This window comes from Choloepus didactylus, chromosome 18 (genome assembly GCF_015220235.1).
Source record: "Choloepus didactylus isolate mChoDid1 chromosome 18, mChoDid1.pri, whole genome shotgun sequence".
NCBI classification, from domain to species: domain Eukaryota; kingdom Metazoa; phylum Chordata; class Mammalia; order Pilosa; family Megalonychidae; genus Choloepus; species Choloepus didactylus.
Genome location: NC_051324.1, coordinates 7,965,576 through 7,980,954, shown reverse-complemented (window position 1 = coordinate 7,980,954; position 15,379 = coordinate 7,965,576). Strand labels below are relative to the sequence as shown.

Here is a 15,379-nt window from a genome sequence, read left to right as displayed (position 1 = left end):
AACAGGGGTGCCTGTGATGCCACTAGATGACATGTTTGAGTGACAAGAGATGGCAGGGAGCAGGAATCTACTCTGTGTTAGATACTGGCCTATCCATCCACCATCCTCTGTCCAGCACACCGGATCAACAAAGGTTCAGGCCATGTTCTCTCCACTTTCTACACAGTGTGGAATAAGACACTGGAGGGATTCTACTATGGACTATTGTTCCAGTTTGCTAATGCTGCCATTTTGCAAAACACCAGAAATGGATTAGCTTTTATAAAGGGGGTTATTTGGTTACAAAGTTACAGTCTTAAGGCCATTGAGTGTCCAAAGCAAGGCATCAACAATATGGTACCTTCACTGGAGAAAGGCCATTGGTATCCAGAAAACCTCTGTTAGCTGGGAAGGCATGTGGCTGGCGTCTGCTTGCTCCCAGGTTGTGTTTCAGCTCCTTTCTCAGCTCCTGTGCATTCTCAAAATGTTGCTCTTGGGGCGGTTGCTTCTCTGGAGCAAAGTGTCAGCAAAAGTCTGCTTTCGAAGGCCGTCTTCAAAATGCATGTCTCAGCTGCAGCAGTGAGTTCCTTTGGACTGAGTTTTATAGGGCTCTGGTAAACTAATCAAGATGCACACTGAATGGGCAGGCCACACCTCCATGGAAATAATCTAATAAAAAGTATTACCCACAGTTGGGTGAGTCACATCTCCATGGATACAACCTATTCCAAAGATTCCAATCTAATCAACACTAATACGTCTGCCTCCACAAGATTGCATCAATGAACATGGTGTTTTGGGGGACATAATGCATCCAAACTGGCACAACTACACAGGTTTCTCCTTAAGTATCTTAGATCAGATACACAGTTCACACTGCAAGGATTGATTTGCTTCTGCAAAACTCATCTGATATACCTCTGAGGTAGCACAGTGAAGGTATACTGCTGGCCTTGCCAGTTGAATGCAAACTGTTTCTGGTGGTCCTTATGAACAGCTATTGAGAAAAAAAGCATTTGCCAGCTCAATAGTTGCATACCAGGTACCAGGGGATGTGTTGACTTGCTCAAGTAATGATACTACATCTGGAACAGCAGCTGCAATTGGAGTCATCACCTGGTTAAGCTTATGATAATCCACTGTCATCCTCCAAGACCCATCAATTTTCTACACAGCCAAATAGGAGAGTTGAATGGGGATGTGGTGGGAATCACTACCCCTGCATACTTCAAGTCCTTAAGAGTGGCATTGATCTCTGCAATCCCTCCAGGAATCCAGTATTGCTTCTGGTTTACTATTTTCCTAGGCAGGGGCAATTCTAGAGGCTTCCATTTAGCCTTTACAGCCATAATAGCCCTCACTCCATGAGTCAGGGAACCAATATGAGAATTCTGCCAGTTGCTGAGTATGTCTATTCCAATGATGCATTCCAGCGTTGGGGAAATAACCACAGAATGGGTCCAGGGACCCACTGGACCCAATGTGAGATGGACCTGAGCTAAAACTCCATCAATCACCTGACCTCCATAAGCCTCAACTCTGACTGGTGGACCAGAGTGACATTTTGGGTCTCCTGGAATTAATGTCACTTCTGAACCAGTGTCTAATAACCCCCAAAATAGCTGATCATTTCCTTTTCCCCAGTGCACAGTTACCCTGGTAACTGTGCACTGGGAGGCTGTAGGTCCCTGTACCCCAGGAGGCTGTAGGTCCTCCTGGGGAAGGCTGGGAGGAAGATTAACAGTATAAATTTTTGGCAGTGTAACAGGGTCCTTCCCCAAGGATACCTGGCCTTCCCCTCATTCAAGGGGCTCTGGATCTGTAAACTGCCTCAAGTCTGGGAATTGATTAAGGGGCTGTGACTCTCTGTTTTTGTAATTCAAGGTAGACTTTTGATCACTTGACCTAGAATTCTTCTGCTTTTACAGCTCAAACAAGAATTTAGTAGACTGCCCATCTGTTTTACTTCTAGGTACTCCATGATCTACTAGCCAATGCCATAAGTCTCTGTGAGTCAGATTATTTTGACTGCTGCTTTGAGCCTCTTTTCTATTATGGTAGCCACACCCACCTTGTCTTTGGTGATTAACTGCAGCCACGTGGCTTCCACCAACTCAGGATCTGATTATCCCCACTGCGTTTAAGAATTCCAGCTCAGTGACAGCAGTTCCCACAGTAATATCTGACCTGCAGAGAAGGGTGACTACAGAGCTCTTCAGGGATGATGGAGCTAGTCTCACAAATTTGTTTCTCACATTCCAGGGGTGTTTGAGCAGTTCTTTCATGATAAATCCACTCTAACATTCCAATCTCTCTAAGCCTTTGGATCCCCTCGCCTACATTATACCAGGGCAGTTCTGGCATTTCGACCTCAGGTAATGCTGGCTACCTTTTGATCCATGTTTCAGCCAGCCACCCAAACAAGCTGTTAACACCCTTCCTAACCCCTCGAGCTACAACATTGAATGCAGAATCTCTGCTTAGTGGGCCCATATCGGTAAATCCAGCATGATCCAACTTTATATTCCTTCCACCATTATCCCACACTCTTAATATCCATTCCCACACATATTCCCTGAGTTCTGTCTGTATAAGTTAGAAAATCCATGCAGTTCTTTTAGAGTATAGCGTAATTCCTCATGGGTCATACTTTGTACCTCACCCTTTGGGGCCTGTTGGGACTTTAGTCTAGTTATAGGTCTTGAAGCAAAGACTGGTGGTGGGGGTGGGTCATGAAAAGAGTTAGAATTATCCCTCAGGACATTTACCTCAGGACATTCTGTTGCAGTTTCATCTGGTGAAACAGCATTAATCTTTCCAGACAGAGGAGTGAGTGCTGCTTCCTCAGGGGAAGTGATTATAGGTTTAGCAGGCACTGAGGGGTTAATCTGTTTAGGTGGAGGTTGGATGGCAGGCTCCTCAGGGCAGACTGGAGGTCAGGAAGCCATTTCCTCAAAGCAGGCTGGAGGTTGGGTAGCTGTCTCCTCAGGACAGACTGGAGGTGGGGGGTGGGGATGTTTCCAACTTCCGAGGTTGAGATTTTAGTTTATGCTGTAAATCTGCTACTCTCACAAGGAGACTCAGGGTCTGGTTTTCAGAAATCTCAAGTCTGTGGCCACAGGAAATAAGATTTTCTTTCAGGGCACACATAGAAACCTTTACATCAGTCACGCAGTGCTTACGTTTCAAATTTGAAGCCTTTAGCTCATCCCTTTCTCTTATAACTTTATCCAGGGTATCTAAGAACAACCAACCAACATCATTATACCTCTTAACTCCACAAAACTCTGTTAAGGTGTCAAAAACACTGTAACCCAGAGCCTTGCTTCATACAAGAGTATGATTAGGAGAATCAAATGCTGATATTTTGCATATCTCCATTGCCAACTCATGCCACGGACTGAAAGTGCCATCTTGATTATTGGAAATGGAGTCATTAGTGCCTTTGAATCTTTTCAGAGTAGAAAACCAATTGTAAAAGCCCATTTTAAGATTCTATTTCTCAAGAACCACTCCTAGTACCAAGCTCTGTTAGCGTTCTCTAGGGAAACAGAACCAACAAGAGATGTCTGTAAATATGTGTCACAGCCCAAGAGGGCTTTTGCAGCCAAAGGATTAAAGAAAGCACCAGACATGCTCTGAGACATGAGCTTTTATTTTGGGGCTTTTCTACAGGGTGGGAAGTTGGTCGTGTTGCCCTGAATTCAGGAGCTTCTCTGAATGGATTCAGAGGCTGTGTGAACGGCAGCCAGTTCAGAGCTCAATTGAAGATACTCCTCCCTTGGGGGGCTGAACAAGCTGGTTATAAGGGCTCGACATTTCAGTGGGAATGAAAGCATAAGGTGGGAATGGGGGGGTCTTGTGATGCAGGGAGGGATCAATTGTAATCAACAAGGAGGAGGGGAGGAATACTATTATCTTGTAGATAATATATCTCAGGGAGTCTCAGGAAGGAGGTAGTTTTGGGTATAGATTACATTTAGCACCTGATTTTACAAGGAGAATAGGTCAAACCTTAACTGACCTAGGTCATGCAAGCTGCTGTGTGCACAGTCTTCAGGGCCCCTGGGGAAGGCGGTGGGCCTGGGGCTCCCACAGTCCACCCCCACACATAGGACAGACATTGCATCCATAATCCACAACAATATAGTAAACAGCAGAATATAAGTAAACCAGTACATATGGACAGTAATCCTATTAACAAGTGGTGCCATGGCCAAGTTAAAGAATTAAACCATTTGGACAAAGGATCGTTCAGATACATGCTCAATATTTTGTATAGGATATTGCATGTGATTAAGAGCTTGCGTTACACTTTGTGAGTTATCAGGTACATATACACAACACTGAATATTAATTAAAGCACAGGTATTGGGCAGCGGTGAAAATATCCAGAGCCATTCTGTTTCGTAAGACTACTTTCCTAAGTTGTGTAGTTTCATCATTAAGCAGTGATATAGCTAATTTTGTCTCGCTGAGCACTTGCATGATGTGGTTAGCTAAAGCAGCTACATGTTTTTCAGTTACTATGGTGGCACCACCTGGGGCTAAAATAGCTAAAGGATAGAACAACCAGGCAGCCTGTTTCATTCTATATCTGGTTTTTACCATTTCCCAATTGCTGGGTGTATGTGGTAAAGTGTCATAGAGGGTAGCAGGCATGTAGGGTTGCCCCCAGGTGCATCATCCAGGGCAGGTAGGGCCAGCCGTTCTGCCCACAGGGTCAGAGCCATCCCTAGGGGATGGATAAGCTCTGTGGCTAACGTTAACGTTTTGCCACTGAAAACAGCTATCCTTTTGTAGGCGGATGGTCATGCCTCAGAGTTCAGGAGGCAGCCAGCCCGCTTCTTTATACCCTTCAGTACGCTCCATACAAACCGGACCCACTTTATCCATGGTTACAGCCTCGGCACTGAGCCATCCTAAACCATCATGAACTGAATACTTATTAATTTCCTCCCAGACCGGGGAATATACATAAGAATAAAATTCAGTCCTGGAGGGAAAAATTTTCAGTGATGCAGAGAAAAGGAAGAAGTCTTCCATACTTGCTGTTGGTGAGTGTGCTGCCACACCAGCATGGCGTCCCAAGTTGTCTGGTTGGCAGGAGCGATGGTCCCTGGGAGGCCAATGGCACCGGAAGACGGCAACTCAGTGCATACCCAGCACCGAGACCTGTTCTGTGCGGAGGTTACTGCAGATGCCCACTGTAGAAATATGTTTCTACAGTGCTATGGGCAAAAAGAAAGATGATTATGGGACACAATAAGAGGCAAATCTTGGTGGTCTAACAATACACAAGCTATATTTTCATCAGTGAATAACAGTGGCCTGGGTGAGGGGGGCATTATGAGGGGGGCTTAAATACATATCTTTTCCCCTTGGGTTTGCAAAGGACCCCCAGAGGTTGCATCCGTGGTTAACTTAGGCATAGTAAGAGTCCATAATGTCATACATATAGTACCTTAAGGTATAGGGGTCCCCCAGTTAACAATATACATAACCTTTGGCATGTTTTGAATAAATTGTGGTCTGTTTAGGTTTTGGATGATCCCAACCCCCCATGGGCTTAGGACACCCAGCCATCGAGGCTGCATTAGCCAAGACCAGGGCCAATTGACCTTATTTTCCCCAATTTCTAGTGTTTGTGGCATAGGCAAGAGTAAATTGCTATAGTTACCCACTATGGTTCTAAGATATCGCATCCCTTTACCTGAATTTGCAAAGCTTGCAGGGGCCCAGCGGTTTGGGGGCAGCTGCTCTAGGCCTGGAGTTGATACTGATTAGTGTTGAATACAATCATCGAGTCCATTGCTGTAGGGAGTTTTTATCATCCTTTAAGTTTTCTTTTGAAAGGCCATTCATTCAATCAACCCTGCCACAGTGGGGTTGTAGGGCAGGTGGAATGTCCACAGGACATCATGCTTGGCAGCCCAGGCTTGGGTTAGCCGTCCTGTAAATGGGGTTCCTCTATCACTGTCCACATGCGTGGTGACCCTGAAGAATGCACTCAGTGTTTCTAGGCTACATGTTGTAGCCTGTTGGTTGGCCTTGTCCACTGGGAGGGCCAACAGCAGTCCTGTAGCCATGTCTACCATGGTGAAGGCATCTTTTGCCTCTTTGGACAGAGGAAGGGGGCCAACATAATCCACTTGCCAATAGGCGACAGGGATCTGGTCTCGGCCAATGTGCCAAGTTAGTGAGGAAGCATTCTGGGCCATCGCAGCAAGCAGGAGGGGCAAGTGTCCACTACTTCTTTTAATTGGTGTCTGGTGATGGTGTCTGGGTAGTTGAAACTGCTGTACCACCTCCACATGGTCTGATAACCTCGGTGCCTTGTTTTCTGATGCAACCACTCAGCAACTTCATGTGTTGTTGGTGCTAGGCTGTGGGTTTTTGCTAGGGCATTGGCTTCTATGTTACCTGGTAATGAATTAGTGTTATGGGCAGAGACATGGAAAATGGTTATCTTGCTTTTGTGGCAGGCAGACCAGATGTCTTCCCACTTTTCTTTTCCCCAGAAGGGACTACCGACTACTGTCCATTTTTCTTGCTTCCAGGTGGCCATCCATACAGTTAAGCCCTGGTACGTGGCCCAGTTGTCTGTACAGTCAAAGCATCCCCTGGTTAATGGACAATGACCATCCATGCAGCCCACAGGCTGCTTTGCAAAGTTCCAGTCTCCCACCAGATGGTGTCAGTAGGGCTGGACAGCCAAGGCTGTCCAGGTAGCAGGTTGCCCATGTGCTGATCCGTCAGTATACCATGCAGAGTCAGGGATGCTTCCTTATCCGTCAACGGTGGGCATGGGAGGAACCACCTTGGGAGGATCGATAGGAAGTGGGGCATGCTGCTGTTCCACACTGGAGACCAGTCCTAAAATTTCATGCATTTCTGCACTCACAGGGCTATTGTTAAAATGCTGCATTGTAGGAGGTAGTCTTTCCATTTTGTCAGCATGCTCAGCTGAACACTTCCTGAATGGGGATTGTTTACAGTGTCCTGTATCCACCCCTGTAGCTGTAGGGCTGCCCGTAAGGTCACTGGGCACCTTTGAGTTAGCCCTTCAACTTGGAACAGAGCATTGTAAGCTGCACACAATTGCTTTTCCAAAGGGCTATCTGTATTTGATTTCCACACCCTTCCATAGTTGGGACCAGAATCCAATAGGTACACGTTTAACCTGTTGCCTTTGACACAAACCCACCCAAAGCCAATATTGGCACTGGCCACATCCAATTTACAGGATATATTGCAAGCCTGTGTTTGCACAATAGTTCAATTAGCTTTTATAGACACAGCCTGCCATGGAAACTTCCAGTCCCATGCTTTCCCTTTTCTAATCAGGGTGTACAAAGATTTTAAAATTTGTACTAAATAGAGTATAAACAGTTTCCAATAACCTAATAAACCAAGAAAAGCTATTAATTATTTAGGAGTTAGTGGTATAGGATAACTTCGTATTTTAAAAACAGCTGAAAGAATAACTTTACTTTTACCCAACTAGACAATACCCAAGAACTTGATAGGGTCGCTAGGTCCTGCTGGAGGTTTCCACATTTTTAAATCTTGAGCTATTAAACCACTGCAGATGGTGGCACTGTGGAGGTATCCTTGTGGAAGCACAGCAAATGTCCACAAAAAAGTTGTTTTTCCCACATGAATGTGGATGCAGGCTGGCCGGAGGGATCTGAAATACTAAAATAAGCTTTAGCAAGGTTTAACACAAAGTGAAATTGGCTTAATACTCATATCCTGCAGCAAGGCAGCTATATTCAGCACAGCTGTAAACAAGGAGGCGTTACTATATTAAGTTTGCTATAGTTAAATAGTTATTTGCCAGGTACCATTAGTTTTTTCATTGGCCAGACAGGGCTATTAAATGGTACTGATAGTTTATACAGATATATTGCTGCAGTACATCTGGCAGAAGGGAACTTTTGTTGGACCAGAGGAAGCACATGCTTACTTTCCCATTTAAATTTCCCAGTCAGACAGGGGCTCATCATCTTTTCATGAGGAATCAACAGGGTCTCACAATTTAGGGTCCCATCAGGGGAAGCCAGGGTATGCCTCTGGTGTACCGGCATGCCAGTATTTCTCAACTTTCATCCAGAATGTCCTTCAATTCTGCTTGGGTCAATAGCATATCCCTTTCTAACTTCAATTCTTCTTCTAAGCTGCAGACTGCTGCATCAGAGGCCTTTTCTGTAGCTGCACACACAGCCTCCAAGAATGGCTGGGTTACTGCTGCAGCAGGCTGGCAGTTTTCCTTTTCCTCAAGAAATCCTACTAGTCCTGTGGCTTGTTGCAGGAGGGCTATTAGTCCAGCTGGGGAGTTATATGCATCTCCATACTCCCTTGGTGGACCCCATTCATCTAGGAGGGTAGCTACCCCTCCCCACATAGATGTTGCAGACCACCCCAGTATCCCACCCGGGGACTTCCCCTTTCTCTTCCCCAAGTTCATGTCATCAGTGGCTGAGATTTCTTTAGTCTCCAGGCTGGCACACCAATTGTCATGACCCTAAAGGACTTTTGCTGCCAAAGGACTAAAGAAAGCACCACACATGTTCTGAAACAGGAGCTGTTACTTTGGGGCTTATCTACAAGGTGGGAAGTAGAGTCACATTGCCTTGAATTCAGGATCTGCTCTGAATGAGTTCAATGTGAAGATTCTCAGCCCTTTGGGGGGCCTGAATAAGCTGGTTATAAGGGCTCGACATTCCAATGGGTGTGAGAGCCTAAGGCCGGAGCTGGGGATCTTGTGACATAGGGAGGGATCCATTGTAATCAACAAGGAGAAGGGGAGGATTATGGATTATCTTGTAGATAATAGCACCTCAGGGAGTCTCAGGGAGAAGGGAGTTTCAGGAGGGAGGTAAACTAGAGATTACATTTATTGCCAGAGGCCTGATTTTACAAGGAGAGTAGGCCAAACCTTAACTGACCTGGGTCACACAAGCTGCTGTGCGCAGTGTTCAAGGCCCTTGGGGAAGGCCCTGGGCCCAGGGCTCCCACAATAAGATTTTATAAAAGTGTCTCAGGCAACTGTGGGGATGCACAAGTCCAAATTCCATAGGGCAGGTAGCGAACTGGCAACTCTGATGAAGGTATCTGATGAACTCCTCAGGAAATGCTTCACTGGCTAGCCAAAGAGGAAGTAAAGGTCCTCTCTCTTTCTCCCTCAAAAGTCTACAGCCGATTGGATTATAGCTGATTGCATTCTCTCATTGTGGAAGACACGCCCTTTGTTGATGTAATCAGTCAGAGCTTCAGCCAATTGACTGATGATTTAACAAACCAGCCTTCTGGTTTATTAGAATATAGGAAATCAGGCCTTACTCAAGCCCCTGAAGTCGAAAGATTTGGCCTTACTCAAGATGTTGGAGTTTCCAGGAACCCAGAACATACCCAAGACCCTATCTCCACGAGGGCCCAGGAATTAACCAAGATCTGGTCCCACATAAGGGCCCAGCCCTTTCCCAAGACTCAGGTCTCTCCAAGATTCCAGATCTTAACCAAGAATCTGGTCTCCACAAAGACTCAAGCCTTATCCAAGATCCTGGCCTCCACAAATCCACATGGTATGTTCAAGGTACTGGAGGGAGGATGGAGAGCAGCACATACCCTGGACTTCTGTCCCACTCACTCAGAATATCTGCTCTTCCAAGACCCCGGTGATGTGTGGTGTGCTGGTTTGTATATATTATGTCCCCCAGAAAATGCCATATTCTTTAATGCATTCTTGTAGGGGCAGACATGTTAGTGTGGATTAGGTTAGAACCTATTGGTTCGGTATTTCCATGGAGGTGTGGCCCTGCCCATTCAGCGTTAGCCTTGGTTAGTTTTACTAGAGCTCTGTAAAAGCTCAGACATAAGGAGCTCACTGCTGTAGCTGAGATAGATATTTTGATGATGGCCATTAGAAGCTGATGCAGACATTTTGGAGAACGGCATTTTGAAATACAACCTGGGACCAAGCAGACGCTAGTCACATACCTTCCCAGATAACAGAGGTTGTCCAGATGCAACTGGCCATCCTCCAGTGAAGGTACCTGATTGTCCATGTATTACCTTGGACGCTTTATGGCCTTAAGACTGTAACTGTGTAAACAAATAAACCCCCTTTATAAAAGCCAATCCGTTTCTGATATTTTGCATTCTGGCAGCATTAGCAAAGCAGAACAGTCTGGCTGGAATCCAAGCCTGACTTCTCCCAGCTCAGGATCTGCCCAGACATGGAAGCAATAGCAAACCAGAACATGCTGTGACCTGCAAACCTTCTCAGAGGTACCTGTTCTAATTGAGCTACAGCCATCCTTCCGGAAACAAAACGGGGTGTACAACCCTATGGATACAGTTCCTTCAACCTGCTAGACCTATTGCCAGATGTCTGTGCCTCCCAAGATCTGGACTCTCTTCTCCTCTATTCCCCTCAGCTCTGGAGGCAGCTGAGGAGCTCCTTGCAGATTCTTTTCCCACCATTTTGCCCTAAAGGTGAGTGAGCCTGGGGATGGGCTCCAGGGGAGGTGGGCCTGTCCCCTTTCTTCTATCCCTGACCCTTCCCTCAGTCCTTTAAGGACCAAGGCCTTGCCTCATCCCACCTCTTTCTGCAGACACGCAGAGCAGCTGTACAGGCAGCCATCCTGTGTGCATGTGCTGCTCCATGGACCCAAAGACCCAGAGCCCGAGAGCTTCTTCCCACTTCCATCGCCACCCAAAATTTCAGCTCAGGCACTAACCATTAGGACTCCTGGATCCCAGACCGGAAGGTGGAGAAGACTTCCAGATGCTCCTGGATGCCACCTCCATGTGGGCACACCGGGGGTCCCACGGAAGCTCCATGGGGACCAAGGAAGGAGGAGATGATGGGAGCTGGGAGGGCCCCTGGGGTCACAGCCTTAAAGGGCCAAGCCTCCTTTTTCTCGAGGCCAGAGACCCCTTCCCAGATCCAAGCCTCCATGGGCAACTTCATGGCCCATGATACAAATGAGCAAGTTTTACATGGTTCCACTGCCCCAGCGTGGGTCATGGGCCTGACAACCACTCCAGTCACTGCCTCCACCCACACCCACAGCCTAACCCCTATTCCCACTTGGCACCCTCTGAAGACCTCCGCATCCCTCACCATCTGGGGCGAGACCTCCTACCCACAGGCCCCAGCTCCTGGCCCGGCCCTGCCCCCCCACTCCTCCCAGCCCCTGCCTGTTGTCCAGGCTGCTGAGTCAACCCCACCCCCAACCACCTTTGTGCCACTCAGCCGCACCCCGGGGGGCAATGCCAGTGCCAGGTGTATGACAGCCTAGAGCTCAAGTGCCAGGTGCAGGACTGCTGAGGACAGTCCCACTCGCTGCCACCGCTTTCCACCTCAGCCTCGAGGCCCTCTCTGCACAGGAGCAGGGCTGGGAAACTTAACTGACCAGCAGGCAAATGTGGGGGGCTGGACAGGTCATGGAATTGGGTAATAAAGAGAAATGAGTCCAGGAAGCACTGTCGTGGTCTGCGGCTTGGAAAGGCCCTTGGCTTCCAGAAAGGAAAGGCCAATATCCCCCTCTTGGTGGGAGTTTCCCTTGGGCTCCTGCCATCAGGCCCTCCTGGGTCTGCACCCTGAGCTGAATAGTTTTTGCAGGTGCAGACTCCAAAGCACCGAGCAGGGCACCCACTCTATGTCGCTCAGCCCCACCCAAGACCCTGAGGCTCCTATGTCTGGGCAGATCCTGGGCAGGGAGAAGTCAGGCTTGGGTTCCAGCCAGGCTGTTCCAGTTTGCTAAATGCTGCCAGAATGCAAAATATCAGAGATGGATTGGCTTTTATAAAGGGGGTTTATTTGGTTACACAGTTACAGTTTTAAGGCCATAAAAGTGTCCAATCTAAGGCATCAACGATAGGGTACCTTCACTGAAGGATGGCCGTTGGCGTCCGGAAAACCTCTGTAAGATTGGAAGACATGTGGATGGTGTCTGCTTGCTCCCAGGTTACGTTTCAAAATGGTGTTCTCCAAAATGTTGCTCTTGGGGTATTTTGTCCTCTGTTAGCTGCAGCTCCTCTTCAAAATGTCACTCTCAGTTGCTCTCCAAAATGTCACTCTTAGCTGCTCCAAGTTCCTTCTGTCTGCGAACTCCAGTGATCCAATTAACACCCATCCTGAATGGGCAGGCTAACACCTCCATGGAAATTATCCAATCAAACTTTCACTCACAGTTGATTGAGTCACATCTCCATGGAAACACTCAATCAAAGAATTCCAATCTAACCAACACTAATACATTTGCCCCCACAAGATTCCATCAAAGAACATGGCATTTGGGGGGACATAATACATCCAAATTGGCACACAGGCCTACCCCATGACTTTGAGGCCAATATCTTGCCAGACTCAGGAGTGGTCAAGGGGTGAAGGGGGCTCAGTATTGTCAAGGAAAACTGCCAGAAAGTCTGAATGAGTGAGTGGGCAGCAAGGGAGTGATGGAGGGAGGGGAGAGGGGAGGTGTCCTGCTCCAGGCCTCATCTGACTATCCAGACTGAGGTCACCCAAGCCAGTTACCAGGGAACTCCAGCCCCTGCCCTCCTCTTCCTCCCGCTCCCTCACTGTGACCCCGACCGCCTCCCCCCAGTCCCTCTGTCCTCCCTTCCCTGGGCAGGGCAGGGGCAGGGGCAGTGCTTGCCATGGAAGCCACGGGAACAGTCTCTAGGGATAGTTAAAAGTGCTACTCTGTTTCTGGCAAGTGTGCGGGGGCCGGGGGGCCCAGGTGGTCCTGAGACCCCCAACCATGGGTGAGTGAGCTTACCATGGAGCCCAGGTGTGCTCTGGCACCAACCCCACGAAATGCCAGGAGTTGGGAGACTCAGTACTTCTATTTCTGGGCACCAACATCCTGCTCAACGTGGGGATCAATGTGGTGACACTGAACATAGGCGGGGCCTGGGCTGAAGGTGGGGGGAAGCCTGGAGTCTCGCAGGGGCTGAGGTGGGAGGGTTGCTGGGATGTGGCCAGACAAGGGCTGGACTTCAGGGCTCACCCTACTTCTGGACTTCCCTCTCCTCTGTTCCCCTCAGCTCTGGATGCAGCTGGAGAGTTACTGGCTGATTCTTTTCAAATATTTGTCCCCCAAAGGTGAGTGAGACTGGGGATGGGCTCCAGGGGTTGTGGGCAGGTCTACTTTCTTCTATCGCTGACCCTTTCCTCAGCCCCTCAGGGACCCAGGCCTTGTCCCATCCCACCGCAGGATAAAGGAAGCCACAGACTGTAAGCCTCTTTCAGGAAGAGGTAAAGGGAAGTAGCTAAAGGAACTCGCTGTGCCACGGTGGAGACTGGCCATTGCATCCCGTAGGAGGGACCCAAGAACTACTTTCTACCTGCTGAGTCAGGTGAAGTGGCCTGGTCCAGCCGCCAGGCCCAGGGCACCGACTTTGCAAGACCAGGGTGCTTTGCTGAGATGCCCTCGCTCCTTCTTGGGAGTCCGGGGCATCTAGTTCAGCAAGGAGAGAAAAGCTCTGCTTTCGGGGGACAGGGAGGGAGGAGCCTGGAGCCAGAGCCACCCATCACCGGATCAACAGGACAGGTTGAGGGGCGTTGGGAAGGTAAAGGGGTGCTATAGGTGGTATCGGGAGGAAGGAGGATCACGGGAAACTCAGACTGATCACTCTGATGAGGAGGGGGCCTATTCACATTTGGGGACCAGTGACAACGTGGGTGCACTCCTCTTTGGGGTGGGCGTGCGAGGTCGGCTGGGTTGGAGAGTGTGGGATCGAAACAGCACTAGCTGTCCCTGAGGAAATTTAAGGAGCAGCCAGAAAATAAAAGGGACTCTACTATTTCGAGGTGACGGGGCCCTGCAGATAACCACCTGAAGTTTCCGCTGGGAAGAGTGGTTTTGGAGGTGACTTGGAAAGGAGTGGAGGGTGACAAGGTGAGGAAAGGGGCTCAGTAGCTGGAACCCTGGGCTACTAAAAGTAGGGGTGACTTGTGAAAAAAGGTATTGTCTAGCGAGAGAGAAGGCCTGGGAACTTCTCACGGAACCAGAGTGGCCTGGCATTCCAAGACACAGGTTTTGCAGACTTCAGTGAAAAAAAAGTGGGGGATCCTCTCCATTTAGGGGGTGGCAAAGGAAAAGACACCAAGGTTGGATTATTTCCTGACACTGGACAGCTCCCCAGAAGGAGGTAAGGGGAGCCAATGTCCCCAAAGCAAAGAATGCACACTCTTTAGATTACAGGAGTGGATTTGGCAGGGCTGCAGGCCCCCAAACAGGGTGGAAAGGCGCCTGGGGCTATTGGAATCACATCTTGGAAATTTTGAGGGTCTTGGCTTTGGGAGAGGGGAAGTGGAGACAGCGACACTGGAGAACAGGGAAGGGGGAATTTTCAGGAGGGGGCAAAATTGAGGCTGGGGTCAACTGAGGGGCGAGCAGGCTGCTGGGTCTGGAGGAGCCAGCGGGGCCCCAGGATAGGAGCTGGCAGCTGCGGGGGGCTCAGCCTCAGGTCCTGTGGGTGGGGTGGGGAGTCCGGGGCCCGAGCGGCAAGAGCATGCCCTGGTGAGCGGGCTTCTCTTCTCTGGGGGAGCCCAGCGCGCTCCGGGCGCCTGCCGGTTTGGGGGTATCTCCTCCCGGGGCGCCATGGCGGCGTGGCCAGTAGCCTGATCCGGCAGAAGCGGGAGGTCGGCGAGCCCGGGGGCAGCCGGCCCGTGTCGGCACAGCGGCGCGTGTGTCCCCGCGGCACCAAGTCCCTTTGCCAGAAGCAGCTTCTCATCCTGCTGTCCAAGGTGCGACTGTGCGGGGGGCGGCCACGCGGCCAGACCGCGGCCCCGGTGAGTGCGGCTGGGGCTGGGGCTCCGCGCCAGGGGTCTCTCTGGGGGGGTTGAGGCCAGGACCCTGGAGAGTGGGTCCCGGTTGAGGGGACTCCCCGGAGAGTGGGTGGGCCAGGAAGACAGAAGTCCCAGCCTGTCAGACTATGCCTCGGTTTCCTTCCCCTTTTCCGGTAACCCGGACTCTCCTTGCTTTCTAGGGCAAGGGGAACGCTTGAGGGGCTAAGTCTGGCGCCCCAAAGTCTCGCAGCTCCTACCTGCACCCCCAATACGGGAGTCCCCACCCCCATCAGCCTCTGCCTACGTGCCGACTCTCGCGATCCTTTCAATCCCGAGCTTAGAGGGCGGGGGTCTGGACGCCTGGGTCACCCCGAGGGTCCCTGCGGCTCCGGCCGCCCCGCCCCGCCGCGGTTCTCCCGCTGCTCCCCGCCTCGGCTCGGATCCTCCCTGCCGAGCTCGCCTGGCTCCGGGCCAATCTCCCCAGCTCTCCCCCGGGGGGGCCCGGCAGCTAATTCGCCAGCGCGCCCCTCTGTGCGCCTCCTCCTGAGACCTGCGTTCAAAGAAAGGATGTAGGGACCCCCGTTATCCCCCCTT

At 49.9% G+C, this 15,379-nt stretch overlaps 1 pseudogene; it reads left to right on the top strand.

The window, feature by feature from the left end:
* The first annotated feature begins 11,012 nt into the window (after positions 1–11,012).
* Positions 11,013–15,358, top strand: LOC119514595 (annotated as a pseudogene).
* The last annotated feature ends 21 nt before the right edge of the window (positions 15,359–15,379 follow it).